The sequence below is a fragment of the Elaeis guineensis genome, chromosome 8 (genome assembly GCF_000442705.2).
Source record: "Elaeis guineensis isolate ETL-2024a chromosome 8, EG11, whole genome shotgun sequence".
NCBI lineage: Eukaryota > Viridiplantae > Streptophyta > Magnoliopsida > Arecales > Arecaceae > Elaeis > Elaeis guineensis.
Window position 1 is genome coordinate 130,266,098 of NC_026000.2, and position 12,012 is coordinate 130,278,109.

The window sequence follows — 12,012 nt, forward strand, 5'->3', positions numbered from 1 at the left end:
AAACTTTATGGACTACAAATTATTTGTCCAATTTAGTTCTTGTGGTAGCTCATTTTTAATCATTCAAATTCCTTGTTAATGCTAGACAAATTCTCAACATTTTTTTTGCCATGCAAAATCTTTATATTTTGTTAAAGAATTTTCAACATATGGGTGACTTAATCCATATGTTTATTTAAGTTTCACATTTTTTAATAAAAATATTGTAATTCAAAAATGTTTACTCTATTATTCATTCATTCATTCATTTATATATCTATTTTTTTAAAAAGTCTCTTAACTATGTAAGTTTTATATAATACTGCATCAACTTAAATATTTCCTCCATACATAAGTCATGTATGATCCATTTCTATGGCACTTTGATTTTATTGACATGACAATTTTGTTTAATGCAAATCTGGCACTCTTTGTACATCTCATATAGGTGGTGGAAAGCACTCGGCCTTGCGAAAAAGCTAACATTTTGCAGGGATAGAGTAGTCGAGTGTTATTTTTGGATTCTTGGGATATATTTTGAGCCTCATTATTCTAGAGCTCGAATTTATATGACAAAGGTGATTGCTTTACTTTCAATCATGGATGATATCTATGATGCTTATGGCACGAGAGAGGAACTCCAAATATTTACTGAAGTTATCCAAAGGTTTGAGCATCTCCTATTAGCATTTGAAATTTTTTTTCTTTCAGAAGAAGCATTTGAAAGTTGCATAGATAATAGAAGTAATATATGAAATAAAATCTAATTATAAAAATAAATAAAAAAATTAATTATCTTCAATTTTTTAATCAAGATACTTAAAAAAATTATGCAAGTAAAATTTAATTATCTATACTGCTATATGTTGAGAACTTTGGGAATTGGACTCCACCTTAATTTGACTCCATAAATTTTTTTTCATTAACTGTCATGGAGTTAGTTTGTGACTGCAACATCATTGTGGAAGGAGAATTACCCTAATTCTTAATATTATCTCAATGAGTCTCAAATCATAAAAAGTTGAAAAACAAAAATAAAAGATTCGAATGACAAAACACATGGAAGGAAAATACATGTTATAGCATGTGATGGACAAAGCAATTCTGGGGCCCAAACAAATTAAAATGTTTCTTTTTTTTTATAAAGATTGTTTGGAGCAAAGTATTGTAGCTCATGGAACTAGAACCTAGTTGAAGAATTAATGATTCAAAGTCTATCAGAAGAACCCAGTTGAAGAATTAATGACTCAGAGTCTATCAGACTTAAATATACCAGTCATATATGCTGTTTATCTTAAAGTCTTCTAGCAACAACCTATTTGTTATATATGGTATATTGGAAAAGCTCTTTTGGATTTTTTTTCCATGTTTTCATTTTTTTTCTTGAAATATGATATTATGGCCATATACAATTTAACTAATCCAGTTATTAAAGGAATCCCTGGTGCCTATCTATACTATAGAAGGAATTTTTCCTCATTAATAAGAGGAGATTTCACAAAAACTTCCTACACTTCCATGTTACTTGCATTTAGAGGCTTCCACCTCTTCCACCATAATTTGTTAGCGAATGAAGAAGAAGTTAAGGCACCCTACATATTTGTTGTCATTTCCCCATGTCTTTTTTCTCTTTATTCTTTTCTCTCCATCTTGACTAGATATAATTGCATGCAGGTGGGACATAAAGGCAGCAGATCAACTAGAGGAGTTCTATAAACTCCTCTTCCTTAATCTATATAACACATTCAAGGAATTTGAGGATGAGCTCACAAAAGAAGGAAACTCCTATAGAGTGGAATATCTAAAAGAATCAGTACGACCCCTATCTTATCATATCATCAAGGTCTTTCTTCAAATAATTTAATCAAAAAATAACTCATGATAGCATGCATCTCCAATCTGAGTCGACTCCTAATCTTCCTTCTCTAAATGTATATGTACAAAATCACCATCTATATTAGGTTATTTCATTCTTCATGTCCTTCTTGGAAAGAGCATCACTGTTTGGATTTGGTGAACATATAAATTTGATTAGTTATGTTGAGATTCAAATATGATGCAGCTCAAAGAAGTATCAAGGGCTTATTTTAAAGAAGCCAAATGGAGGGATGAAGATTATGTGCCGCCTCTTGAAGAATATCTGAGTGTTTCATTGATCACCTGTTGCTATACTGTGTTACCATGTGCTTCTTTTGTTGGCATGGGAGAAGAAGCAACAAAAGAGGCATTTGATTGGGTTACAAGCTTCCCAAGAATCATAAAGTCTATTTGCTCAATCTGTCGTCTCCTGGATGATGTTGTGTCCAATGAGGTAACAATGTTTAGAAGTTATTAATTTGTCAATTTTATCGAAGCCATTCTCAGGCTAGCATTGAGTTGAGTTAAGTTGAGCGGTTTAACCTTGACCATCTTGGTAAACAGTTTTGCAGCTTGACACGAGCTTAGGCCAAGTTCAGCTTGTGATCCACTTGAGCAAGCTGGTGCTTGGGCTGAACACTAGGCATGAACTTTTGCAAGCTAATTAAAGACAGCTGGAACATGCCTTGCTTATAAGCTAACCCCCAGGATCTTGGTCTTGGTTTTGGTTTGCCAATTTATTTTCTAAATGAACCAACTCAAAATAGATTTTTTTCTGTTCATGAACTTATAGGTTGTTTTGCATTATTATTTTAGTTATACATTCTCTTCTAAATAATGTAGTTTGAACAAGAGAGGAAGCATGTCTCATCGGCGGTCCTTTGCTACATTAAAGAGCATGGTACTTCAGTGCAGGAGGCATGTGAGAAGCTATTGGGAATGATTGAAGATGAATGGAAAATTCTAAACCAGGAGTGTCTTAGTATGACTGCTGTGCCAAAATCTTTGATCATGCGCATCATCAACCTCGCACGAATGATGGAAACCATATATAGGAAGTATGATTCATACACGCACTCTTCAGCTATAATGAAAGATCATATCACATCATTGCTAGTCGAGTCAATTTCCTTCTAAGAAGGCAACAGTCCTCTTGTTCCTACAAGTTCAATGACATATCGATGATGTTGTAGACTTGGATTTTCCTATTGTTCGTCTTTCCTGTGTGATGGAAAATATGCGCTCTGCTTCCATATCTGTTCTTGATATCTTATATTTCTTGATATATCTTATAGCGTGTGTAATCCTCTGGAAAACTTATCGTGTCAGATGAGCAAGTTAAGTCTCAATAAAAAAATGTATGATATTATTATGTAATCAAAATATATATATGTTATTATTATGCAATCACCTTGACTATGCAACAACTTTATAAAAAATAGTGGATTTTTCTTTAGAACTGCACCTTAACCTTGGGTACTTGTCAGCCAAAATTGCTGATGTTCTCTATGAACCAACAAGAGCTTGCGCAGTTGATTTTGTGACACAAGAATGTTTCATGAATAAGTCAGGAATAGTTCATGAATTATATTAGTCAGTAAAAAAAAAACTATGCTTAGTTGATCTAATCACCTATGAATAGTCTGGAGAATCATCTAGCTACTAAATAAATTATGAAGCAACTCAAGCAACGAGCAATAACAAATAGAGAAAGTTACCTGATAGATATTATAAATACAATGATGGAACAACTTATCTAGATGAACATCACAAATGCATCCTATTGTGATATTACAAGAAGATGTAAAACCACATCACATGTGCAAATTAAGAGCTACCGCAATTGGATGATGATTAGCTTGTTATCAAGGATGGGTAAGTGTTTCCAAACTCTGCTTCATATTTTGAGCAATAAGCTTCCTAACTCCTTCTCGTCTCTGTCAGATCTGATAGTTTGTAGCAAGAAGTGCAGGTCTCTAGCAGTTTCTGCTGAGACGGTGGCATCAGTAGGCTGATGAAGCTTGATGGTCATCTCTCATGAGATTCAGCAGAGTAGTGCTTAAACATATCGAGCAATACTGGCATTGGATTGTTTTAATCTGAAGTTCCTAAGATCATTTAGTTCTCCTCTTATCCCACCCAAAATAATAGTAACACCTGATAATTTAACACCAGAAATGGTCATCATTCATGAACGACATCAAAACAGATCGATAGATGATTTAAATATTTATCATGACCAGAACAAGTAGATACGTTTCATGACCTAAGGTGCAGGGAACCAAGTAGAGCAAGGCAGGCTGTCCGTATCCCTTCATTAGGTATAAACCAAGATATGTCAAGGATAAGCCTGCAAAAGAGAGCATTTTCTTAGGACAAAAAGTTTGTTATAGGTGACCATGTGGATCCAAGCATTTCCTATTTTGTTATCTGCTTTTGTACAATTAAACAAATAAAAGTTTTAGTCTCATGCATTGCACATTATCTGGTTCTCTTCTTTTGCACAGCATAAACAAATAAAAGTTTCAGTAAAGAGGTGCTAACTGGAAGATGACAAGATACAATTATCAACCATGCAGTGGTTCACTGGTAGTACCCAAGGTTTTACGTCTTGACAAGACAGGGGGCATCCCGACTATGCTGTCTCATTCCTGCAAGAAAATGAGACTGAGACAAGTCGAGACTCTGAAACCTATCCATATTAGGAAATAAGAAGAAAGAGGAAAGAAAGAACAGAAGATGAAAAAAAGAAAAAAGTGAAAGAAAAAAAAAAAGAAGGACGAAGAAAAAGAAAGAAAAGAAAGAATGAAGAAAGGAAAGAGAAGGATGAAGAAAAAAGAAAAAAAAAAAAGAGGAAAGGAAAGAATGATGAAAAGAAAGAAAAAAAAGAATATAGAAGAAAAAGAAAAAAATAAAGAAAAGAAAAAAGAAGAAAAGAGAGATAGAGGATATCTATCAGGATGCATGATCGGGATGGCTATTGGGATAGGACGTAATAATGGGACATTTCGTTCTATGGAGATACCAAAATACCTCCATTCTATGGGATTTAAAATCTTGGTGGTACCAATTGTAAGCCATCTAACCGGTGCAGGTGAAGGAAATAATAAATTAGAATAAAGACAACAAAAAACATATAGGCTCACAATATGGTTGTTCAGCAGCCAACATGCTAAAATTTTTCATGCTACAATGAAATTCCTATAGCAAATAGAGCTGATCATTGGTCGGACCTCAGGCCTAAAATCTATTCATTTTTTAATCAGGCTTCAGGCTAGGCCAATGTAAAATTTGACATTCTTTGGGCCCAAACCCGGCCCATGATCAATTATAGTGGCAATACATAATTTTAATATACAAGCATGACTAGATGGTGCATGTGTCCTTTCTTTTTGCAATGACAATGAACATAAGAAATCTCTTTTATGCAATCAGTTTTTAAGAGACCTTCCATAAGAGCAATTTAACTTACACAATTATGTGAGAGCTCATAAATGGAAAAGGAAAAAAAAAGGAAGTACACGAGGCTTGTGGTTAAAAAACTAAATTGTTCTATACATTTACAAATATTGACCTCAATGATGAAAGAAGAATGCCCTGTAAGCCAGTCACAAGTGTACTGTGATAGAATTTTTTTTTATAATTTTTTAACTCATGTAATGATATTTATTATTTGAGATATTGATTCATCATTTTAGCTGCATCTTATTATGTCTAAGATTATGATGAACCCCAAAGATTAGGACAATGGTTTTAGGAGACATGAACGGGTCATGCTAGTGAGACCTAAAATTTTAAAATTTTAATCTTAAATATTTCTAGTCGTAGGAGTATTGAGTCAGAGATCAATGTTCCGAATAGACTAGCACATCCTATGTATGTTCGATAGAGAGGATGACAGATCTCACTAGCCATTTGTGTGGGACACTAATACAAGGATGTGGATGCCCATTTGGAGATGAGTCCACTAAATTGACTCAATAAAAGGGAACATCTTATGAAAGCCTTACTTGCATGTCAAAGATGGTTCTTTAAGTGAGAGTTGTGCAAGTAATCCTTAGACTTGAGATCATCATGGAATCTTATGTACATGAATCCATATTTTAGTTCATACCCAGGCATGAAAAAGATATGTACGGGGTGTTTTGGATATGGTAGAGTATGTATGAAGGTTGTGAGTCGGTCAACATGGAATCGATCACTCCTAGTAAAAGGAGATCGCATCCTGTGTATTCTCATTCCTAGATGACTCAAAAAAAATCTTTTGGCCAAAAGAAGGAAGAAGATTAGAAAGAGTTTCTAATGCTTCTTCATTGGAGTCATCATTAGTTAATTGAGAATCAATATGAATATATGTTTGAGTTTGATATGATTCTATACTCATGAATATATTTAGGATGCAGGGATGATCGAAGGATTGAATTGCACGGTAACTTGCCACTGAAGGGTATATTTGATATTTTTATCAAATTTCATATCTTTTGGGTAGTCATAATGCATTGCTAGATATCAATCTTAACTTGTAGATTTGATTGAATTAAAGAGTTTAATTTGATTGCCAATTAGAAAGGATTCTAATTGTTGAACTCGGGTTAAGCTCGATTGGACCTAAATCGGTTAGATTGGAATCTAATCAAATTAGGTCAACTTGCACCTAAACCTACTGCTAACTAGATATAGAACCCTATGGATCACACACATATAGAAATTGGCCAAAGATCCTTTTGATAAGGTTGATTGAAATTTTGGATTCAATCAGGGTTTTTGGTTAGCATGCTAGCATGTGTGGAAATCCTAGCTCCTTGGAAGATCAATTTGGTCTCATCCTTTGCTAACTAGCTAGCCCAATTTGGTGGGCATTTGGGTCAGGTCATGCCACCTGGAAGCAGCCCAAAATGGGGTGCCACATCTCAAATTACCGCCATATATGAAGAGTCCAAATTATGGATGACTCTTGGTGCAAATCAGAATTGGCATGCACATGTTGGCGTAAGCAGAAGGAGGAGTCCTTCTAGCATGGAATTAAGATATGTGTGGGTGGCCCTGATCACCCTCCATCCTCTGATACATATCTCAAAGCATGAGATGGAATTTTTTTGGATTATTTGGCTGGTGAAAAATTAGAAATGAGAAGGATCTCTCGCATGCATGTGTTGAAGCATCGCATTTCCTCTCATTTCAAAGAGTCCTTCTCCTAACCAAACTCATTCAAATTAGAATGCCTTTTTTTATAATGTTCCACACTTGATCAGCTATTTTTGGTAATTTATCTAAAATTTTTCCAGACTTATCAGTTGGCCAAACGGATGCCGGAAACCTCCTCATGTGTGTGCATTCGTGGTGATCAGCCTTTGCATGAAGGGATGCAACATCACTTCTTTTTAAGGGATTTTTTCCTCCTTTATCAAGTTTTCTGGAATCAAAAACAAGTCCCCTATCCACATAGATTTTTGTGGATTTTTTTAATTTGAGAAGGGATGCAAAAATATCCCTTCTCTAGTCACGCGTGTAGGTAAAGGTGCTGATCGACGTATCATTGATAAGAGTCCTTCTGCTTGAAGAAACTTTTATCTCTGATATTCAGATCAAATAAGCCTCTTGGATGAGGCATGTCCCTTTCTTTTGGCATCCATCTGGTGGCTATAAAAAGGTCTGGGTGCTGAGTGTCCGAGACATTCAGATCGGCTTTCTAATTTCTCTCCGTAGCTTTCCTTTCTTTCTTACAACCTATCTTAGTTTTAGGACAAAGCTTTGGAATTTAAGACAAAGCCTTATCTGATCCAAATAAAGATTGTGAGGGTCCTAAAAAAGAAAAATCAGAAGTTCAAAGAAAGTTCTGAGAGGGTCGAGTTAGGTTCTTGGAGAAACCTAACTGATATAAGACTAATCGAGTTCTAGGAGCTAGAACTCTTGAAGCAAGGTGAAGGAGGAGCACTATTTTTGATCTAATTTCTGTTGGGATCACCATTGGAGGGTGGATACTTGGATGCCTTATGAAAATTAGATTAGTGCTACAGGTATTCTTCTTATCCAAGATTAATTTAATTATACTTTGATTGATATAGTTAAAGATTTTTGAGCATTAGGGTTTTTGGTGTGATAGGTATTTTGAATAAAAATTTTAAACACCTAACCCTTTCGCTGTGCCATCGAAATCCAACAGTGGTATCAGAGCCTATCTTGATTTATATAATCAAAGGTTAAAATATTGTCTTGATTGTGATCAAGCTTGGGTTTTTGGTTTGGTTCAAGTTGGGTCAAGGGTTGAACCCAATTGAACATCCAAAACCTAGCATGTCTTAGAGATATATTTTAGTTGAATGCATGATGTATATATAGAATCTTTCTTAGTAGTTTAGTACTCTCATTGGGGTTCATCACCAGACCGTCCGATCATAAGAGCAAGTAAGATTTAAAGACCCTCTCTTCTCATTCTATGGGGTACTCTTATGGCGTGTAGGGGTACCACTATGATGCCCAAGAAGAAGAACCATGAAAAGAATATTTTATATTGATGTGTGTTATTAGAACTTCATGAATGTGATATGTTTAAGATGCTATGTTATAATCATGTTGTATGATTATGATTTCATATCTTAGAGATATGATTAGATGCCATGATTAGTTGTTATGTTTATTAAGATATAACTATAATAGTGCATCATTGTAATTGATTAGGATGTGCATGAGACCATTAAAGCCCTTATAAAAATCATATTAAGTCATAGTATTATGAACCAGTAGCTGACCTATTTCTTGAATTGATTAATCAATTGGTGTCTAAGGAGTGTTTCAAGTACGGTGGTTATTTAATTAATTTCATTTGCTGATCTGGTCAATTTTTATTGATGTCTAAAAAAAGCAACGAGGGGACCCCCACCAATCTTAACACTTTTTTGACCAATTGGATTAGTTCAAATCTTGAATAATCATTGCTCAGTATTTTGAACACTACTTATACCTTTCTTCATGCCTAGTTAATATCCTGTCAAAAATCATAGTAGGTTTGTTGTAATATCCATAAGGCTTGCTATGGGGATTGATGTGGATTTGTCTTGATGCATATTAGATACTTTATGGTATATTTTGAATATATTGCTTTGTTATGATATCTACAAGGACAGTATTTTTCAGATATAGCTATATAGAAATGAAAGGTCTGACTTAATTCAAAATACTATAGTTTGTTGTGATATCTATAAGGCTATGAGTATTTTTAGAGGTAAGAATTATGTTGAGAGTTGTATGAGATGCAATTGGATAGGTTTACCTATCTTTGAACTCATTGAGATTTGTTGTGATATCCACAAGGCTTCATTGAGGAATTGAGGTCTCAACCCCATTAAGAAATCAGATTATAATTTCTCGTTTACCATAGGAGAGGGCTATGGTATCTGATAAAATAGTGGAAGATATAACTAGTTAAAAGATCTCATCTAGTTATACATATCAAATATGAGTGATCTGCCTATACAATTGTTCTTTATTATGGCTTCCTTATTTTCACTGCATGAAACCATGTTGATTGATCCAAACTATGTGAATTGGTTGAGAAACTTACAGATTAAGTTCATATCAGAGAAAAACTTCAATGTTCTAGATATTTTTTATCTTAGATCAGTCAGCAATAATAAGAAAGCAAAAGAAGTCCCCATAAAAATTTTTTTGTGGTAAATTTGGATATTGAGAGAATACAAGAATAATCTTACAAAATTGAAGCAAGATGCAAGTATAGCACCAAAAAGGTGTATATATGATACAGACCTATTTTTTATTGAGTAGCTCAGACTCTGATACTTGGACATTGGATACCGCTTGTGGATCGCATATTTGTAATTCATTAAGTGGCTATAGAATATCAAAGGTCTGAAAAGAGGTGACCTCAAGCTTTATGATGCAAGTGGAGAGTCCATTAGCATAGAGGCTGTAGAAACTTGTATGCTTAATTTACTTTCAGGCAAAATTTTAGAATTGAAAGACTGTTATTACATGCCAAAGGTTATTAGAAACATTATTTTTATACCTTTGTTATTAAAACAAGGTTATGAAATAAGGCTAATGAAAAATGGATGCTCTATTTTTTTTTTAATAAATTTTATGGTAGTGGTTATATTGATAACAATCTTTTAATTCTTGCACTCAACAAAAATATTTTTCATATTGAAAGAAATATAAAAAGAAAGAGAAAAGATGAGAATATCACATATCTCTGGCATTACCGCCTTGGTCATATTAGTGAGTCAAGGATAAATAAGTTATACAAAGAAGAATTCTTTGACCCATATGATTATGAATTATTAGAAACTTGTAAATCTTATCTCATGGGTAAGATGACCAAGCCTCCATTCTTTGGATATGGAGGAAGGACAAATGAGTTGTTAGCCCTAGTACATATAAATGTATATGGATCAATGACAACTCAGGTCAGGGAAGGATACTCCTATTTTATCATCTTTACAGATGATTTATCAAGGTTCGGATATGTGTATCTTATGAAATATAAATTCGAAGCCTTTGATAAGTTCAAAGAGTATCAATGTATGGTTAAAAAATAAACTAAAAAAAATATCAAAGTTCTTCATTCTGATCAAGGAGGAGAATACTTATCCAATGAATTTCTTGATTATCTTCAAAGTAAAAGTATTTTCTCTGAATGGACCCCTCCTTATACACTCCAGTTAAATAGTATAGCAGAAAAGAGAAATCATACTTTGATAGACATGGTGTAGTCCATGATGTGCTTCAAAGATCTTCCAATATCTTTCTGGGGATATACCATAGAGACTACCGCATATATATTAAATAGGATGCCTTCAAAGTCTGTTGCAAGCACATCATATGAGATATGGAAGGGAAGGAAGCTTAATCTTAAACATCTTAAGATTTGGGGCTGTCCTACTTATGTAAAAAATATTTTTGGACATAAGCTTAGTACTAGATCAGACAAGTGTAGATTTGTAGGATATCCTAAAGAAACTAATGGATATTACTTCTACCACTCTATTGAACAAAAGATATTTATTAGTAGGCACATCACTTTCTTAAAAAATGAATTCATCCAAGAAGGAGGCAGTGGAAGGAATATTGAACTCATAGAAGTTCAGGATCTACAAATCAATCCAAAAATATCTATGGTTGAACCACAAGAAGATCCTCAATCAGAAATACTCAAGGATGAGATGTTAGATGTGTGTCCTAGATGCCAGATTGGCTGACACATTTCTATACAAATCTAAGGGTAAATTTATAATTTTGACTATAAATCAATAAATGGGTTATTCTTCTATCACATTGTGTACATTGTGTCTGTGATATATCCTTTGAGTTAGTAGGAATGTCAATTCATATTTTCAAGAGTTAAAAATTTAAGGCATGAATTTACATAACTAACTCATAAACAGCTCCTGACCATAGGATCATCACAAGGATGGTGATCGATCCGAAAGGTTAGTGTACGATCGCTTCCTTAGGATAGATGTGTCTTGAGTCTATGGTGTGGAGACACCAAAGCAAGAGTATAGGTATTCATTGAGAATGAGAGTACTGAGCGTGACCACCTCGAGCAGTCATAAGGAAGTCTACCTTCTCGTCGATGACTAGCTTGATGCTGCAGTTGTGTGTCTAGTTCTTTGACCTGAGGTGCATCGACAGTTCACCTTGAGTGTGTTATAGTTTGACTATACCATAACTCAGTCTCCTAGCCATTCAGAATTCTGAGGTGTATGTTGGCTGTAGCATATTCATTGTAGGAACTAGGTCGCACCAAGATGGGATCTATCAACCTCGGTAGATGAGAGGAGTAGTCCTATGATGATCGAAAGATCGAGTCCTTAAGCCCATGGCCATGGTAGAGTGAAACAATGGAAAAGAGTTTTCCATTGGAGTTTTACATCAGACTCAGATCGATCGATTGATTCATATGACTGATGTTGGGTTTGACGAGTTCACCTTAACCCTAATTCAGTCAGGACTCATGATAGAGGAACTCAATCACACAGGTAGCTGTATTGAGAGGTTCATCTTTAGTTCTGATGGGTTGCCATCATATACTATTAGGTATCACTGATGGATTTTTAGAGCAATTAGAATGATCTTGATGATCGATCATTCTAATTGTATAAATCAGAAGAGTTCTAATTCATCAAAAGGAGTTTCGATGATGTCAATGATGAGATC

The 12,012-nt window shown here is 34.3% G+C and overlaps 1 pseudogene; it reads left to right on the top strand.

Moving 5' to 3' along the window:
* Positions 1–3,316, top strand: part of LOC105035696 (alpha-humulene synthase-like) — an 11,170-nt pseudogene extending 7,854 nt beyond the window's left edge.
* The last annotated feature ends 8,696 nt before the right edge of the window (positions 3,317–12,012 follow it).